The 18,981-nt window shown below is 38.7% G+C and overlaps 1 protein-coding gene across 11 annotated transcripts in view; it reads left to right on the forward strand.

The window, feature by feature from the left end:
- The window catches only part of THADA (THADA armadillo repeat containing), a 352,471-nt gene that overhangs the window by 213,066 nt on the left and 120,424 nt on the right, over positions 1–18,981 (forward strand). The window lies entirely within an intron of this gene.

Genomic DNA, 18,981 nt, shown 5'->3' on the forward strand with positions numbered 1-18,981 from the left:
TATTCCAACGGAGAGTTTAAACACTTACTAGACTTGGCTGGGCGTAGTGGCTCACGCCTGTAATCCCAGCAGTTTGGGCAGACCACTTGAGGCCAGGAGTCCAAGAGCAGCCTGGCTAACATAGTAAAACCCCGTCTGTACTAAAGATACAAAAAATTAGCGAAGGTGTGGTGGCGCACACCTGTAACCCCAGCTACTGTGGAGGAGATTGAGATTGCGCCATTGCACTGTAGCCTAGGCGACAGTGAGAATCTGTCTCAAAAATAATAATAAATACTTATTAGACTAATAGTCTATATTTGTCACATTGGAGGTCAAGCCACTTTGAGATGCAGTTTGTATGGCCTGTTTCCTTTTTGGTGACATGAACAGGAATGTTGCATAGCAGAACAAGAAAACTCATGTTGCAGAAACCCTCTTCTGTTGGCTGTGTTGAGTGGGTGGGGATTTGAGGACCTTCACACCCTACAATACAAAGTTCCCGGAGGAGTTAGAAACTCCTGACCCTAGAACTCCAAGTTTAATGACCGCTTCACCTATCACTTCATCATTAAAAAGAGTGAGATTTTTCTAGAATAAAGAAGAAATCTCATTAATTTGAATTTTACTATTTTAGGGTTTTGTTTTATTTGTGTAATTCTGACACATGGACGACAAAAATGTACCTTCCTCCATGATGTTTATTATTAATGAATCTTCTGAATGTATCAGGTTCAGAACAGAAACAGTACTTGACAGTTGTGTGTTTTAGTTCACATTACTCATCGTATTTAAGTAATAAAAGTAGCAGCTCTTTAAAACTTATTTTTTTGTTTAAATAGATTTCTCATGCATTCAGATTAGTCTTTTCCCAGTTAGTTTGTTGTATGCACATTCTTAGACATTTGCCACTGATGTTTAAAAATTGTTTAGCTGACCACATAGTCTTTGGAGACTACTAAGAAAGAAGTTTATATTGTGAGAGGGTGACAACAGGCAGCCCAAAGATGGGAGAATACATTTGGATGAATGATGACAAAAACTCAGCGCCCAGGAACGAGTTATCCCAACCATCAGAAATCCAGCATGAGGTGAATATCGTGGGGCCTGGGTTTTATAATCCATCACTAACTTGGGGAGTAGATATTTAAACAGTGGGGAAAGTTAGCACATGAACCTAGCTGCTAAAATGGCAAGTGATTTTTTTTAGTGCACCAGAAAAGGGAAATAGTGGACCCTCTTAGCAATAAAGTGGCCAAATTGCTTGTGGAGGTTTGACAAACAGACCAAAGTAATTCAGTCCATGGACAGCAAAATAGTTTTTAGTTGAAGAAACTGTGAAGGTTTAATTTATTTTATTTGCCAAGGAGTTGATGCATTCAGGGGTGAGTTCACAAAAGAATCAAAGAGTTTGAAAATCAAGTCAGTGATCTCTCCCCTTTGTGACAAAGAAAAGAATGCATGTTTTGTTTTTTTCTTTGTCTTTATTTTTATAAGAGCACTTTCTTACTGAATATTGTTTAACATAAAGAGACAATTTACTTGTGAAAGTTCATTCCCCTCTCAACAAAAAGTGAGCATTGCTCTTTCTTATATTATGAAAAGTCAGTATCTACTATTAACATTCTAATCAGTGTGGGAATTCTACCATTTAACCACCACTGCAAAAGAATGTTATAATATATAATTAGACATATGTAAAAACTCATCAAGCTATACATTTCAGATTTGGAACTTCAAGTTGTATTGCTACTTTTAAAAAATTGCATTAGGAGTGGTGGTCAGTGTTTAAAAATTATATTTGATAATTTAAGGAATTATATGCTTTATTGTATTATGAAGAGGATATTCTTTATCTAAAAAGGTTCCCCAAGGACTGAAGCTTTATGGTTAATTAAAAATAGAATAAATATTATAAAAATCTACCTTCAAGTTACTATGTTAATTATTTGGCACAATTCAAACTCCAGAGGCTGAAAAAGAAAATGTTGTGGGCATGTTTTTCAGTGTTCACTTCAAAGCAGAAATGTAATATTCATTAATCTTGTTCTTTGATTGTGATGTTAGCTCTTTTGTTACTGCGGAGTTTACCTTGGCCTGAGTGCTGGCAATTAAATAGCACAGCGAAGATTACTGGAAAACATTAACTTGTTATTGTTAGTTGACATCTTGCTGAGGTTGATGGGAAGTAGAGTTTATAAATAGCCTTGCCCCTGTGCATTGATTTTGAAATCTACTGAGTTTCAGGGATGAATCTCATTATTCAGACCATTCATTACTTACATTTGACGCTTTTTATTTCACAGAGAGTAGTTTCATCCTTTAGAAAAATGTAATGTTGAACATAGCTGTGATACACCCTTATTGAAACTTTTGTGTTCAGTATTAACTTCTTGAGTAAATTAGCTTCCTATTGTTTGCTTAACTTTATTTTTTTGGATATTATATAAGTGATGATCTTTCACTGTTTTAAAAAGGGGCCCATATTCCATTTTGTTTGATATATTTTAATCTAGAATGATCTTCATGTTTTGAATGTTTTCAGATAAGCATCCTTGAACATTTGCAGTGTTCAACATGAAACTTCTGTTTGTCTGTGAGAAGGGTGTTGCTGTATGTCCTTTCCCGAAAGCGGCCTGCCACTTGAATTTTTATGGTGCACTGTCAGATGCAAATCATTAACTCTGAGATCTCTCCAGCGTGATGGTGGAAAGAACACAGGGTCAAAGCAGTAATACATGAGGGATGAAAGGAAGTTGACTCTATTATGAGAAATCCAGGCAGTCAGACAAGGTATAACAAAAGTTTCTAGAAATCTGGCCAAATCGCCAAATAATTACTTTCCTCTTTCAGGCCAAGAGGCAAACCCTAAGTTTGCATTCTGATTCTCCTCATTAACTGATGATATGGGAAGGATTCAGTGCTATTCAGGTAGGCTTTAAGACATGGAGTTTTTTTTAACTGGGTGGTGGCTTTACTGATTAATCAGTAAGGTTTTAATTGAGTTTCAATTAAATGCTCAGTACTTTGCTAATTAAGCACTGAATAGATATAAAGCACTATAAATTCTTCACTGGGATCTTACAGCATGGCTGGGGAGACACAACCAACAAACCTGAAATAGAAACGTTGGAGTACAAGAATCACATAGTGTTAATTTTAAGTCCAAATTAATTTTCAGTCCATACTCACAGCATGACTGGAGGATATAGAAATTTCATGACTGAATTCTGAAGAGTTACATCATTTGCCTTTATGTCTTCAGATCTCTGGTTGTTAGGGCACTGACAAAAACAGGAAGATTTTATAGGCTGTCAGTGTTTCCCAGCCTTACCTGACAGGAGAGTTACTTGGGGCACTGATGAGGATATGGATTCCCAAGTGCCTGTCCTGGAGGTTTTGGTCATGAAGGCCTGAGGTAGGACCCCAGAATCTGCCTTCTTAATGAGCAACCTAGCTGATTCTTGTGATCAGACAAATTTGAACAATACTGGTTTAAGTGTGCAAGAGAGGGACATAATGTACAAAACCTAGTTAATATGAGAGATAAGTTATTGTTTTCAGATCTAAAGGATAAAAAGGTGTATCCCCCAAGTGATAGATATTGTATGTCACAAAGTAATCTGCTTTTGAGATTAAAGGACCATGACGAGCCCTAAGTAGACCCTGAAATTTCTAAGCTCAAATATTTAATGGACAAAAAGTGTTCTGGATTTCATTTTATCACTTGTTCTACTCTAGGAAGGGTGCTCCTGGTCATTCATGTGGAGAAGTGGGCAGGGAGACATGAGTAAGGAGGACACGTTTGAAATAGCTCGTGGTATTAGCTTGGCAGACACAACAGGAGACTCTTCCAAGTTTAAAGGGCAGCTGGCGAGACTGCTCAAAGGCAGGAGTGAAGGAAGCAGGAGACTGAGCAATTTAGTAACACAATGTTTTGTGGTCAAGATCAAGGGGCATGAAGTAAGAGTTGTGGGAAACGGGGGCAGAGATAACAATAATAATTGTAATTGCACATGATACATCTTAAAAAGATCAAGTAGGTCATCAGTACGTGTAAACTCTTGGGCCTCATGACATTCTCATCCTAAAAGATAGGGGCAGGGTGGTGGTACTACTTCAGTTTCACAGCTGGAAAGCTACTGTTAAGAGAGGTGTCATTGCTATAGACAGTGAACTAGAGAAAAAAGTCAGAGAATTTGAGCCAATAGGTTTTCTGATTTGTGATGTTAGGTTGGATAGATATTGGGGGACTGGAGAAGAGAAAAAAAGAACTATGTTGAGTTGAGGTGGTGAGTCTAATTGTTAAATTTTAAGTGGGTTTCAGTATAGGTAAATTAAAAGGAAGTTATCAACAGATTTAAAAAATGGTGTAGGCCGAGCACAGTGACTCATGCCTTTAACCCTGGCAGCACTTTGGGAGCCTGAGACAAGAGGATCACTTGAGGCCAGGAGTTCCAGACCAACCTGGGAAACATAGACCCTGTCTCTACAAGAAAAAAAAAAAAAAAAAAAATTAGCCAGGCATGGTGGCACACACCTGCAGTTCCAGCTACTGGGGAGGCTGAGGTGGGAGGATCACTTGAATCCAGAAGATCAAGGCTGCAGTGAGCTGTGATCACACCACTGCACTCCAGCCTGGGCAACAGAGCAAGACCCTCTTTCAAAAACAAAAAGTGGTATGGAGTGGAGCTGATGAAGATAAGGGGCTAAAGAGGTTGAGAGGGCTTTTAGCTTTGAGCAAAGAGAAACTAGATTTGTATGGCAAGTAAAGTTGATGGTTCAGCACAAGTATATGATATTTTATATGAACTTTTGTACCTCCTTAAGATGACTGATAGATGACACACTGATAATTATTATCTACATCCTAACCATATCTTTAATGATAAGCCTACTTTTTAAAGAGTCTGCAATGGAGAAGGTTTTTAAAAAATTAAACTTTGCCTAGGATTTTGGTCTATAGGCTTTTTTCTTTTCAACATAATAGTAGAGAGACTGGAAAAGAAGTGAACTTTAGAAAAGCGGGAAAGTAGGTCTTTACCATCCCAGTGTTGCAACGTCACTTGATAATTGTTCCTCTCCCCACAGTTACTACAGTCTTGTAGCTTGCCTCTAATGATAGACTTTGCTATTTCAAACCAGCACCTGTTGCTAGATTTTTGTTTTTTGTTTTGGTAAAGGATTAAAAGAAGTCAAAATGGATTTTTCAGAACATTTAATTAATGCAGACTCACAACACCAGTTGGTAATGTTAGGTAAATGTGTAGTTCACCCACAAGGCTTTTTAACTACAGGAAGAATCCTGTAGTCAGAAAATTCAAAACATGCCCCCAAAATCTTATTGAATACAGTATACAATATTGAATAATACTGACTTGAATGCAGGGAATTTTTAATTAAAATTTTTTTAATTGTGATAAAAGACACATATCATAAAATTTACTATCTTAACCATTTTTAAGTGCACAGTTTAGTAATGTTGTGTGGTCACATTGTTGTGCAGCCAGTCTCCAGAACTTTTTCATCTTGCAGAACTGAAACTCTATACCCATTAAACAACACTGCCCTATTTCTCCTTTCCCTCAGCCCCTAGCAACTACCATTCTATTCCTTGTGTCTATAAGTTTGACTACTTTTGATACCTCATGTAAGGAAAATCATATAGTATTTATCTTTTTGTGACTGGCTTCACTTTGCATTATGTCTCAAGGTTCATCTGTGTTGTGGCATATGTCAGAATTTTTAATGCTGAATAATATTCCTTTGCATGATATACCACATTTTGTTTATTCATCTGTCAATGAACTTTTGGTTTACTTCCACCTTTGGCTATTGTGAATAATGCTGCTGTGAACATGGCTGTACAAATACCTCTTTGAAACCCTACTTTCAATTCTTTGGGATATATCCCTATATGTAGTATTGCAAGGTTACTTGGTAATCTATTTTTAATGCTTTGAGGAGCTACCATACTATTTTCCATAAAAATATAGGGAATCTTGATTTCTTGTTTCACTTAGATGGCAACTTCATTGGGAACCTTGCTGGTTTGCTTTGGCCTCAGTTTCCTCCGATATTAAGAAATATTATACATAAACTTTTGCTTTCCTATTTATATTCCTCCACTGTGTTTTGGCTACCTACTCCTCTCTTCCTCATCTTCATATGTCGATCCTTTTGAAGGAGTTAAATCTACTTTTTTCACTGAATTGTTTTTAAGATCTGAGAAATTGGAGTTTGGAGATCCAGGTGATCACAGATCACTCTGACCTCTTAATCTGTGACCTCTTCCTGTGAAAACTCCACATTCTTCAGACAGCTTTTTCTTCTTCACTCCACCTGACTTAGATCTTTCATTGACTGAATCCCTATGCATCTGTGTAACAGTTTATTAGACAGTAATTTTTATTGGTCAGTATTTTACTTTTTAAGTGAAATTAATTTCATTTCATTGCACATAGAACCCATTTAACTTGCTAAATATGTGCCAAGTTAAGAAATGAAAGAGAGAGAAACTATTAGCAATTCAAATGTTGACTTTTTCTCAATAAGGACGTGCCCTGCAGTGAACGGTGAAATGGTGCCCCACTGTTTAGTGGGGACACAAAGGTACTGTCTCTTTAGTATCTCTGTGCTGAACATAATTCAAGGGTCTTTTTTTACTTTACACAATATTCACCTTGGTCACTTGCTTTAGACCCTGCTCCCACATATTATATGTTATTGCCTCAAATCATAAGCTTCTAGGAAGTCGAGATTATCTCCCTTGCACCCCTCATTAGTTTAGGAGACAGTGTCTTCCCATCTGAGCAATTGTAAACTCTTAATTTTACCCCCTGGCCTATGCACAGTCCTGGCCTTTCCATCTTCAGCAAATGAGACTACCATTCACCCAGTTTCTCAAGAGGAACCTCGGGATCAAGGAACCCACCTTTTTTTTTTAACTTGCTTTCTAATCTACTGATATCATCAACTTCTGTACCCTTATTCTCTACACTGCTATACTTGTGCAAGCCAGCCTCATCTTTTGCTTGGACAACTGCATTTGCCTCATATCTGGCCTGTCTGCATATGTTGTTTGTTTTTGTGTGTGTGTGTGTGTGTGTGTGTGTGTGTGAGGGTCTTGCTCTGTCGCCTGGGCTGGAGTGCAGTGGCGCGATCTCAGCTCGCTGCAGCCTCTACCTCCCAGGTTCAAGCAGTTCTCCCACCTCAGTCTCCCAAGTAGCAGGGACTACAGGCGCCTGCCACCACGCCTTACTGATTTTTGCAGTTTTAGTAGAGACGGGGTTTCACTGTGTTGGCCACGCTGGTCTCAAACTCCTGGCCTCAAGTGATCTGCCTGCCTCAGCCTCCCAAAGTGCAGGGATTATAGGTGTGAGCCACCAAGTCTACATATATTCTTGCTCCCTTCAATTTATACTCTATATAGGGAGAAGGACCTTTTAAAAAAACAGATGAGGCCAGGCGCAGTGGCTCACGCCTGTAATCCCAACACTGTGGGAGGCCGAGGCAGGTGGATCACCTGAGGTCAGGAGTTCAAAACCAGCTTGGCCAACATGGTGAAACCCCGTCTCTACTAAAAATACAAAATTAGCCAGGCACGGTGGTGCATGCCTATAATCCTGGCTACTCAGGAGGCGGAGGTTACAGTAAGCCAGGATCGCGCCACTGCACTCCAGCCTGGGCAACAAGAGTGAAACTCCATCTCAAAAAAAAAAAAAAACAGATGAGATTCACTTAATTCCCTACTTAAAACCCATTAGTCATTTACCATCATAATTAAAATAATCTAAATCTCTAACAGTTGCTTATAAGCACCAAAATGACCTGACCCAGCCTACCTCTCCAACCTCATCTCATGCTGCTTTCCTCCTTTCATTCATCCCTAACTCCATGGACCTTCCTCTAATAACCAGACCTTGTCCTGCCCCAGGGCCTTGATATGTGCTGTTCATTTTGCTTGGAAGGCACATAAGCAGATGTCAACAAGTATTTGCTGAATGAATAAACAAGTCAGGCGCGTCATAAGGACGTAGACTGTACTGTCATCTCCCAGAAGTAAATAGAGTACATGATGTCAGTGTATATAATAGAACGCCTAGTGCAATCATTCTCCATTGTGAGTCATTTTTCCCCACGAGGGCATTGGCAGTGTCTGAAAATACTGTTGGTTGTCACTATTGGTGGTGTGCTGTTAGCATAAGATGGATAGCGGCTAAGGGCTAGGAAACATCCTGTAGCATGCAGGACAGCCCCCACAACAAAGAATTATCTGACAACAAAGAAATAACATTTGGGGAATGTTAGTAGTGCTGGGGTTGAAAAATCGTTTTAGAGTAATACATTTGAGTTAGGAGAAGTCAATTTTAATAGCACTGCTGGCCCTTCAGATCTATCATATTACATAAACAGCTTTTTAAATTTTTTTATTTTCTATTTTATTTTCTTTTATTTTTGAGACAAGGTCTTGTCCTGTTGCCCAGGCTGGAGTGCAGTAGCAGATCTTGGCTCACTGCATCCTTTGCCTCCCCAGCTCAAGCCATCCTCCCTCCTCAGCCTCCCTAGCACCTGGAACTACAGGTGCACACCATCACACCCATATAATTTTTTGTAATTTTGGTAGATAACAGGGTTTCACCATGTTGCCCAGGCTGGTCTTGAACTTGTGAGCTCAAGCAATCTGCCCTCCTTGGCCTCTCAAAGTCCTGGGATTACAGGTGTGAGCCACCACGCCTGGCCTAATTTTTTTATTTTTACAGGGAGAAGATCTTGCTCCGTCTACCAGGCTGGAGTGCAGTGGTGCCATCATGGCTCACTACAGCTTTGAACTCCTGGGCACAAGCGATCCTCCCACCTCAGCCTCCTGAGTGGCTGGCTTATTTAAATACTAGAACGAATCCTTGTGTTTGGAGACTACTTTCTCATCCTCAGGAACTGTATGTTATTTCCATAAGGGTGAATGCCCCTGCTCCACAGACTTATGAACTAAACTTCTCCTATTGGTGGGTATCCTTCTCACTTCCTCATAATGCTAAGCCGAACTCAGTCTTTCCATTTGTTTTTCCAATAATAAAAATGACCAGTGATAACCAAAGTTGAAGACATCCCTCTGGATCAGATGAGAAATCTCCCTCTTTCTCTTCTGCCACTTCAAAGGCTTTTGAATAAACAGTTTTCATAGGCCGGCTGCGGTGGCTCAAGCCTGTAATCCCAGCACTTTGGGAGGCCGAGACGGGCGGATCATGAGGTCAGGAGATCGAGACCATCCTGGCTAACACGGTGAAACCCCATCTCTACTAAAAAAAACCACGAAAAACTAGCTGGGCGAGGTGGCGGGCGCCTGTAGTCCCAGCTACTTGGGAGGCTGAGGCAGGAGAATGGCGTGAACCTGGGAGGCGGAGCTTGCAGTGAGCTGAGATCCGGCCACTGCACTCCAGCCTGGGCGACAGAGCGAGACTCTGTCTCAAAAAAAAAAAAAAAAAAAAAAAAAAAAAAAAAAAAAAAAACAGTTTTCATGATAGCCAGGAAACCGCCTGTTAGGGAGATATGATTCATTCTACATAGAGTTCACCATTAATTTCAAGAAGATTGGGATAAACTACAGTCATGCATCACATAACAGTGTTTCAGTCAACCACAGACTGCACATGTGACAGTGGTCCCGTAAGATTATAATGGAGTTAAAAAATTTTTATTGCCTGTAGCACAATGCATTACTCATGTGTTTGTGGTGATGCTGGTGTAAACAACCTGCTCCGCTGCCAGTCAAATAAAAGTATAGCACATATAATTATATATAACACATAATACTCAATAATGGCAATGAATGACTATGTTACTGGTTTATGTATATACTGTGCTTTTTATTGTTACTTTAGAGTATATTCCTGCTTTAGGCATTATTATCATAGGAGGTGACTACCTAAAAAATTGTTAACTGTAAAACAGTCTCAGGGATTGTGGCTATATACGGTGACTGCTCCATGTGTGTTACTGCCTCTGAAGACTTTCCAGTGAACCAAGATGTGGAAGTGGAAGATGGTGATTTTGATGATCCTGACCCTGTGTAGGCCTGGGCTAATATGTGTGTTTGTGTCTTAGTTTTTAGCAAAAAAGTTAAAAAAAGTAAAAACATAAAATTTAAAATAGAAAAAATAGGAAAAAGCTTATAAAATAAGGATATAAAGAAATTATTTTTTATAGCTATGCAAGTATTTGCGTTTTAAGCTGTTACTACAAAACAAACAGTTTTTAAAAATTTAAAGTTGATAAAGTAAAAATGTTAACAGCAAACTAAGGTTAATGTATTATTGAAGAAAATTTTTAAAATCCATTTAGGGCAGCCTACGTGTACAGTATTTGTAAAGTCTACGGTGGTGTGCAATGATGTCCTAGGCCTTCACATTTACTCAACACTCACTCACTCACTGACTCACCCAGAGCAACTTCTAGTCCTGAAAGCTCCACTCATGATGAGTGCTCCAAACAGGTGCACCATTTGAAATATTTTATATTAATAGCATATTTTTATCATACCTTTTCTCTGTTTAGATACACAAATACTTACCATTGTGTTACAGTTGTCTACAGTATTCAGTACAGTAATGTGATGAAAGCACCTCACAACACATTTCTCAGAATGTATGCCCGTCATTAAATAATATGTGACTGTGTTATATTGCCTTTTCTTGTAAATAAAAAATTAGGGAATTTTAAACACATGCACACATAATTCATACCCTTTGAAGCAGGACTGCAAATGTAAGATCATAATGCTTCATTATATAAACATCCAGGTATCTATTTTGTGAGACTAATACACACAGGAAAAACACTTTGCTTCCTTTGAATAAGGTAAAAGCAAACTGGCCAGATTCACCCAGGAAATGACCTACGTTGGGAGCTGAAGTATTTGTTCAAGTGTTACCTGATTTGGGTCATTTGGGAGATACTAAAGAAAATAAGAATGTGCTTTCTTAGCGTATTTTAAAGAGTTTTCCTCTCTCAGAGCAGTCCAAAGGGGCTAGAAATTATACCTCTGGATATGTGAATTTATGGAACAGTCTCAGTTGGAAAGAATATCAAGAATAAACCTCTTGAGGGTCATAACTAATAGAGTTAATACCTTCAAGGGTCAGCACATTATTTTTTTCTAAGACACTGAGTGGTACAACTTATTCTTAGATGTACATCACAAATGCAGAAAATTTAACGTATGATAAAAATGGCAACCTTGATAACAAATATTGTATTTCTTTTTTTTTTTTTTTTTTTTTTTTTGAGACGGAGTCTCGCTGTGTCTCCCAGGCTGGAGTGCAGTGGCCGGATCTCAGCTCACTGCAGGCTCTGCCTCCCGGGTTTTTACGCCATTCTCCTGCCTCAGCCTCCCGAGTAGCCGGGACTACAGGCGCCCGCCACCTCGCCCGGCTAGTTTTTTGTATTTTTTAGTAGAGACGGGGTTTCACCGTGTTAGCCAGGATGGTCTCGAACTCCTGACCTCGTGATCCGCCCGTCTCGGCCTCCCAAAGTGCTGGGATTACAGGCTTGAGCCACCGCGCCAGGCCAAATACTGTATTTCTTAAAGCACCTGAGGGATAATCATTATTTATCCTTGCCATATATTTGTCATTGTGATGAGCTGTAGTAAGATGATTCATCAGAAAGCACAGATTCTGGGACAATCATCACAGACCACTAAGAAAAATGCTGCTAAGAAACAACACTGCCAAAGGCAGAAGTCCAGTGGTCTAAGAGTGACTAATTTTTTAAAGAGAAATTACAAAGCACTTTGTATATCAGTTATCTTTTAGACTTCATGGCAGCCTCATGAGATGTGAGAGGAGTTGTATTATTAGCTTTGTTTTATAGATGAGGAACTTAGGGCTCAAAAAGATTAAATAATTTTCTAAGGCTACCAGCTACGTCTTGACTACAAAGCCTGTAATATTATAGTAGGCCAGGGTTTCTCAGCCTCAGCACAACTGACATTTTGGGCTGGATTCTTGGTTTTAAGAAGTAGTCCTGTGCCGTGTAGGATGTTTAGCAGCATCCCTGGCCTCTGTCTACTGGTAACACTCCCTTTCAGTTGTGGTAGATGCTGGTAGTACCCCCTTTCAGTTGTGACAACTAAAAATGTTCTAGATACTGTCAGGTGTCTCCTGGGGATGAACTCATTCCACATATAGAACTCCTAACCTGAGGACTAAAGTATCAGTCTAGTATCAATATGAGTCTAGTGGGCACCAAGAGAAATATCCTATTGTCCCATTGTCCTCAGTCCCAATAATTGACTGAAAGGGCTTGTTTATATGGAAAATCCGTAACAACTTCTCTTTGAACTTTCCCAAACAATCCTCATAGCCTTCCAGCAATATAGTGAAAGGGAACGGCCAAAATGGTTTATGGACAGATGAGTGGGTGACTGGTTGCTTAGAGAGAGTCATTGTTTCATTCAGCTATTGACTCAACAAATAAACTTAACAGTTCCTGGGAATGGTTTCATAGTGGCATCAGTGTTTGAGCTGAAGTAGGTTTAGAAGGAAGATTATTAGTTTCCTCAAGGTGAGCTTGGGGAAAGATTAATTCATGTAAATAACCTGACATGTCAGTAGGCTAGGACTTAAAAGGCTGGTGGCCCATGACACAAACATATTCCAGTCTTGAGGACTTACAGTCATTGGTCATCTTACTTTGCATGCCAAACTATTTGCAAGCAGTCTTGCTGTTTACTTTCACTGTTGAGTTAACTATTGCCTTACAAGTACTGTTTATCTCAACCCATATGGTAATTGCCTTAAATTTAAAATCAAATCAACAAACGTTTGCACTCCAGCAAGGCTCTGTAGGAGATAAAACGACATGGTTTACATAAAAAGATAAATAGCAATTAAGATAACATATCCTAGGTGCCAAATGAGTGGTTCAGATAAGTGCTATGGCATGAGAGGATGGAACGATTGCCGTGACCTGGAATTGTCAGGGAGAACTTTGCAAAGGGAATTGGTGAGCTGAGCCTAAATGGATGTGTAGCAATAATATGAAATCTTTGTAATAGACTGAGAATTGAACTTTGATTAATTTGCCCAGCACACCATGTTAGAAGGTACCTTTTAGGTTGGTTATTTTAATACCACCTACATCTCATTATCTTGAAGTATATCTAATAATAGAAAAAAAAATGCCTGTTAGAGCTGGGGACAGTAGCACATGCCTGTAGTCCCAACTACTTGGGAAGCTGAGGAAGGAGGATCCCTTGAGCCTAGGAGTTTGAGTCCAGCCTGGGCAACAAAGGGAGATGCCATCTCTTAAAAAGAAAAAAAAAAAAAAATCCAGTTAGCAGCTTATCCATGACGATTGTCCAGAGTTTATTGTCAGATCAACCAAGAAAATGCCTAAGAGTAAAGGGGTTTTTTGTTTGTTTGTTGTTTTTTTGTTGTTTGAGACTCGCTCTGTCACCTAGGCTGGACTGCAGTGGCGTAATCTCGGCTTACTGCAACCTCCACCTCCCAGGTTCAAGCAATTCTTCTTCCTCAGCCTCTCAAATAGCTGGGATTACAGGCGCCCGCCACCACGCCTGGCTAATTTTTGTATTTTTAGTAGAGACGAGATTTCGCCATGTTGACCAGGCTGGTCTCGAACTCCTGACCTCAAGTGATCCGCCCACCTTAGCCTCCCACAGTCCTGACATTACAGGTGTGAGCCACTGCACCAAGCCATAAAAACGTTTTTTGATGACTCTCAGGGATCCAAGGAGGCTCATAAGGACTGATATCACGGGCCCCTTGGCTCAGTTAGATCTCACAGAATCACCATTCTCTGAACAAAGGTGCCATCTTAGGAAACAGGGCTCAAGATTTGGAGAGGCCTTACTGAATCCTTTCTCTATGATTTTGGATATTACACATAATTGCAGGAGTGTAGGAGGCATAGTTATCAATAAGGGCTACAGAGGCTTTTGCTTAAGACACTGCCTGGTTTATTCCACAAACCCCAGCTGTCTAGTAGACTTTAATAATTATGCATAAAATGGATGCAACAGATGTTCCTGGACCTCACTGCTGGAGGTTTTGAGTGGCAAATGAACAAACAAACTAGATGGAGGGGGAAGGGCAGCCACCCAAATCTCCATTCCTAGGGGCTTAGAGGAATCATTTTTTCCCTTCCTCCATGTGAAAATATAAACAGCCACTTTGTAAACAGTTGTCACTTTTTGACTTTTAAAGATTCACAGTCTTCCTTTTGTTTACTTTGATGACCTTTGAAATAAGCTGCAACCAAAAGAGGGAAAAAAATTCCATCTTTATTTTTCTAAAAGAGGAGTCTGTCTGTTCATTGTGCATTGGAAGCCAGCAAACTCCTGAGGCTGGCTCCAGCCCAGGCTCAGGTTTGTGGGGCCTTTAGGTACAGTTAAGTCCAGTTGCCTCAAACCCCTTCACTGGGCAGCTCAGAGTAACGTGCATTACCAGATGCTGGATGCCAAGCAGTTTTTGTAAGCCAATCTCTTTTTACAAGGCAAATTTTATAGCCACTCTAAAATCTGGAAAATGCAAATTAATATAACTTTACATTTCCTTTGGCCTCGTTTGCTGAAGAGGCAACATTGGAGATACAATTGGGGCTCTTAAGAAGGCTGCCAACTATCTCCCCCATGAACAGCCTTCTCTGCCCTCAGTGAGTTTCTCCTGTGACCTGCTTTTCCAGCCACACTGGGCACAGAACTGAAAAGTCAAAGGAAGAGACCAGAGAGGAGGAGCCTTGGGAATGCCAAAGTTTCTTTTCTTTGATTTCTTTCTCAGTGAAAATACCACACAGCCACCTGTCCCAATAATTAGTATGTGAATTTTCATATTGAGTAGGGAGTTAGAGAATATATGACCAAAAAAAGAATATATTTTAGCTTTTATTGTTTCTGACTCTAAAAGTAATATGCTTTGTGGTGATAGGACAGTCATGTATCTTGATTTTGGTAGTGGTTGTACAAATTCATATATGGGATAAAATGGCACCCTCCTCCCCCACCAAATGGATGCATGTAGAAAATGGTGACAGCTGAATCAGGTATGCAGTCTGGTTAATAATAATGTACCTATGTCCGTTTTCTGATTCTGATCTAGAACTATAGTTATATAAGGTATCACCATTAGGGGAAGCTGAGTGAAAGGTACACTGACTCTGCTGGCTTTGCAATTTGCTATGAGTCTACAATTTCAAAACTTGAAAAAAATTGAAAAGTAATGCATTTCTACTGTAAAGCTTTCTAAATTACAGAAGTATACAACATTGAATGTAAAAACCTCATTCCCCCATTGTTAACAACCTGGCATTAATAAAAATGGGATCATAGTATTTTTGTAGCTTCCTTTTTCACTTTACAGTATGACTTGGAGAAATTTCCAGTTGCGTCTATATAAACCTACAACTTCTTTATAATGGCTGTACAGTTTGGCTGTACATGACAGGATATATGTAGGACTATCCCTTACTCTTTTCAACTGGTCCTGTATTGGTTGTTTCTAAATTTTCCTATTCCATACAACCAGTGCTGCTGAAGATGATCCTTGAACATCTATACCTTTGCCCATATCTGTTTGTCTGTAAAATAAACTCCTAGAAGTGGGCATTGCAAAATTAAAGAAAGCACATGTCTTCCATTTTGATAGCAAATGCTGGACTTTCAAGTTGTGGCTTTGCCCAACTCCATTGGGTACCATTTGCATAGAATATGTTATGTATACAACATGACTCTGCTGGTTACCCTCCAAAAAGGTTGTGACAATTTATACTTCCACCAGTGATGACTGAGAGTGTCTTATTTTCTTGTCCATCTATCAATTGCGTCTTACTTTAAAAAAAAAAAAAAAAATTGTGTGCCAAATACATAGGTTAAAAAAAAACCCTCATTGTTTTATTACACTTCTTTAAACACTAATGAAATTAAACATTTTCTGATACATTTATTGGCTATTTGTATTTCATCTGTGAATTGTTTATGTTCTTTGCTAAATATTTGCAGTTCCCAAAGTATGTGGCAAGGCATGGGATATCTTCAATTTTAGGGAGAAGCACAGTGACACTTGCCATCTGTCAGACATTATGTGGAATTACTAGCACAAAGTAATTTATAGTTTTTAACATTAGCTCATACTACATTCCTTTTGATGATGCTGTATCTTTGCAAAGTTGAGCATTTGGTAGTTGCTGTGATAAAAAAGCAAGTGCTCTGAGAAAATCTATGTGGAACAGGAATGAGTGGTGGAGTCCAAGTCGGGGAAGCCATACAGTATCCAATAGGCACATGCATCCCATTAGTGAGTAATTGTGGCTTTTTAAGTATGAAAGGAAAATATTTTTTCTTTCAACTTCTGTTTATTTTTTCACACAGCCACGAAGTTATTAAGGCATAAATACTTATTGGATTGTTTGGACCTAACTACTTAATAAATGGAACTCTTAGCTATTTCTTTTGGCCTTAGGGTACCCTGAAAAAATTAGTGAGGTACTAAAGGTGCTTTGAATTGAGAAAGTTTGAGAATCCCTGCCATATTTCATTCAGTTACTTTCATTTTTGTTATTGATTTGCAAGTTTTGTTCCTTAGGGGAATTAGCAGATATTTTACCCCTGGTTTCCCTTTACTTTTGAATCTTCATATTAGTTTTTGCTATATGAAAGTTTTCAGTTTTTATGTTGACATATTTATACATCTTATTTTCCCCTATTCATGGCTTTTTATTATTTTAAAAAACATTTTTACCTGATGATTATAAAACATGATACAGAACATATTTCTTTCCCTTCTAGCATTTTTATAGTTTCTTTTTTACATTTGATTATTTTCTACATCTGGAATTTATCTTAGTTTAAGGCTTTAGATAGGAATCCAACTATATCATTTCCCAAAGGACTGGTTGATTGTCTTAATACTATTTATTGAATGAATTAATCTTTTCACTACTGCTTAAATGTACTTTTATAATCCACTTACTTTCCATGTGCAGAATTTCTAATGAGTTTGTTTCTAGGCCTTCTGTTCTGTATTTCTCTTATAGCACTTAACTGTTTTCTACCTTAAATTTCAGTATGTACATCTAACTTTCTGCACTACATCATAAGCTCTTCCTATATTGGTTATTTTTGTGTCCTATACACTAAGCTATTTTATCTTTCCCTTCTACCCTCCCTCACTAAATATTTTTCACATTTTTATATTATAGAAATTTTTAGATATACACAAATAATATAATGGATCCCCATGTATCCATCACTCAGCTTCAAACAGTTATCAATCAATGACTAATTTTGTTTCATTTATGCCACTATCAGTTCCTCTTCTCCTGTATTGCCTTAAAATTAACTGTGTCTGCAATGGGGAAGGGATAGTTTTTTCAGTAAATGGTGCTGGGAAAACTGGATTTCCACATGCAAAAGAATGACATTGGACCCTTATACTGTACACAAAAGTCAACTCAAAATAGATAAAAGATATAAACGTAAGACCTAAGACATAAAACTCTAAGAAGAAAACACAGGGGAAACCTTGACATCGGCCTTGGCAATGATTTCTTGACTGTCACACCAGAAGGTCGGGCTACAAAAGCAAATATGGATAAAAGGACGATATCAAATTAAAAAGCTTCTGCAAGCAAAGGAAACAATAAACAAGATGAAAAGGCAGCCTATAATTATCTTACCTCAGTTAAAATGATTTTTAACCAAGAGACAGGCAATAATGAATGCTGGCAAAGATATGGAGAAAGGGGAACCTTTGTACACTGTTGGTGGGAATGTAAATTAGTACAATCACTGTGGAGAACAGTTTGGAGGCTCCTCAAAAAGCAAAACTAGAATACCATATGATCCAGCAATCCCACTATTAGGTATATACTCAAAAGAAAGGAAATCAATATATCAAAGAGATGTCTGCACTCTCTTGTTTATTACAGCACTGTTCATAATAGCCAAGATTTAGAATCAACCCAAGGCCTAAGTGTCCATCAGCAGATGAATGGTGTATTAGTTTGTTCTCACGCTGCTAATAAAGACATACCCATGACTGGGTAATTTTAAAGGAAAGATGTTTAATTGACTCACAGTTCAGCATGGCTGAGGAGACCTCAGGAAACTTAACAGTCATGGCGGAAAAGGAAGCAAACACGTCATTCTTTACCCACAGTGGCAGCAAGGAGAAGTGCCGAGCAAAGGGGGGGAAAAACCCTTGTAAAGCCATCAGATCTCGTGAGAACTCATTCTCTATCATGAGAACAGCATGAGGATAACCACCCCCATGATCCAATTACCTCCTTCTGGGTCCCTCCCTCAATACATAGGTTTATGGGAACTACAAGTTGAGATTTGGGTAGGGACACAACCAAACCATATCAAATGGTAAAGAAAACATAGTCCGTATACACAGTGCAGTACTGTTCAGCCATAAAAAAGAATGAGAGCCTGTCATTTGCAAAAATATAGGTAGAACTGGAGGTTCCATGCTAAGTGAAATAAATCAGGCACAGAAAGACAAATTTCACGTTTTCACTCATTTGTAGGAGCCAAAAATTAAAACAATTGAACTCCTGGAGAGAGAGAGTAAAATGTTTACCAGAGGCTGGGGAGGAAAGGAATGGGGGATAGTTAATGGGTACAAAAATACAGTTAGATAGAATGAATAATATCTAGTATTTGATAACACAATAGGGTAACTACAGTCAACAATAATTTATTGTACATTTAAAAATAAAAGAATATAATTGGAATGTTCATAACACAAAGAAATGATAAATGGTTAGTACACATCATATGCCTCTATCAAAGTATCTTATGTACCCTATAAATATATACACCTACCATATACCCATAAGAAATTAAAAAATAAAATGTGGCCAGGCGTGGTGGCTCATGCCTGTAATCCCAGCACTTTAAGAAGCCGAGGCTGATGGATCACTTGAGGTCAGGAGTTCAAGACCAGCCTGGTCAACATGGCAAAACCCTATCTCTACTAAAAT

Source organism: Macaca thibetana, chromosome 13 (genome assembly GCF_024542745.1).
Source record: "Macaca thibetana thibetana isolate TM-01 chromosome 13, ASM2454274v1, whole genome shotgun sequence".
Lineage (NCBI taxonomy): Eukaryota > Metazoa > Chordata > Mammalia > Primates > Cercopithecidae > Macaca > Macaca thibetana.